Source organism: Gavialis gangeticus, unplaced genomic scaffold (genome assembly GCF_001723915.1).
Source record: "Gavialis gangeticus isolate Ggan-Ray unplaced genomic scaffold, GavGan_comp1, whole genome shotgun sequence".
Classification (NCBI taxonomy): Eukaryota; Metazoa; Chordata; order Crocodylia; family Gavialidae; genus Gavialis; species Gavialis gangeticus.
In genome coordinates this window covers 15,541,767-15,542,345 of record NW_017729022.1, presented here as the reverse complement: position 1 = coordinate 15,542,345, position 579 = coordinate 15,541,767, and positions in this window count along the sequence as shown.

Genomic DNA, 579 nt, shown 5'->3' with positions numbered 1-579 from the left:
CTAGGTCCCTTCTGACCCTAAATCTATGAAACTATGAATTAGTAAAGAAACAAAGTTTCTTCACTGAAAAGAGACAAAGTGAAGCCATATTCTAGTACTGAAAGTACTCTCATTTCATTATGCCTTGCTAAATTGCACATACTAAAAATAAGCACATTCCTTTTAAGAGCTATTATATATGTTCATATGTATGCTGAGAGATGCATTTTGAATAATCAGCTGTAGTCATAATTTTGTACAGTTCCCAGCTGTAACTCGGAACACTTTCTGCAGAGCTTTCTGAGTTACAACCTTACCCAGGACCAAACAGAAGTTCACTGCTAGGTGCAGCAGGAAAGGGAATCAAGCTGGGAGCCTGCAGCCAGATTCTCATAGCAACCACCATGGCTCTCTGGCAGTGCTCATTGTTTTCAGAATGAGAGGGGGGGAAAGGCAGCGGGGGGAGCTCATTCTTGGGGCTACCCAGCTAGTACTGAAGGGTGGGGTGGGTGAATTGAAGCCCTCCCACATTGGGGGGGAGAGAGAGGGAGGGTTCCAATATACTTAGCTCATGGGGGGGGGGGGGGGGGCTGAAAAACC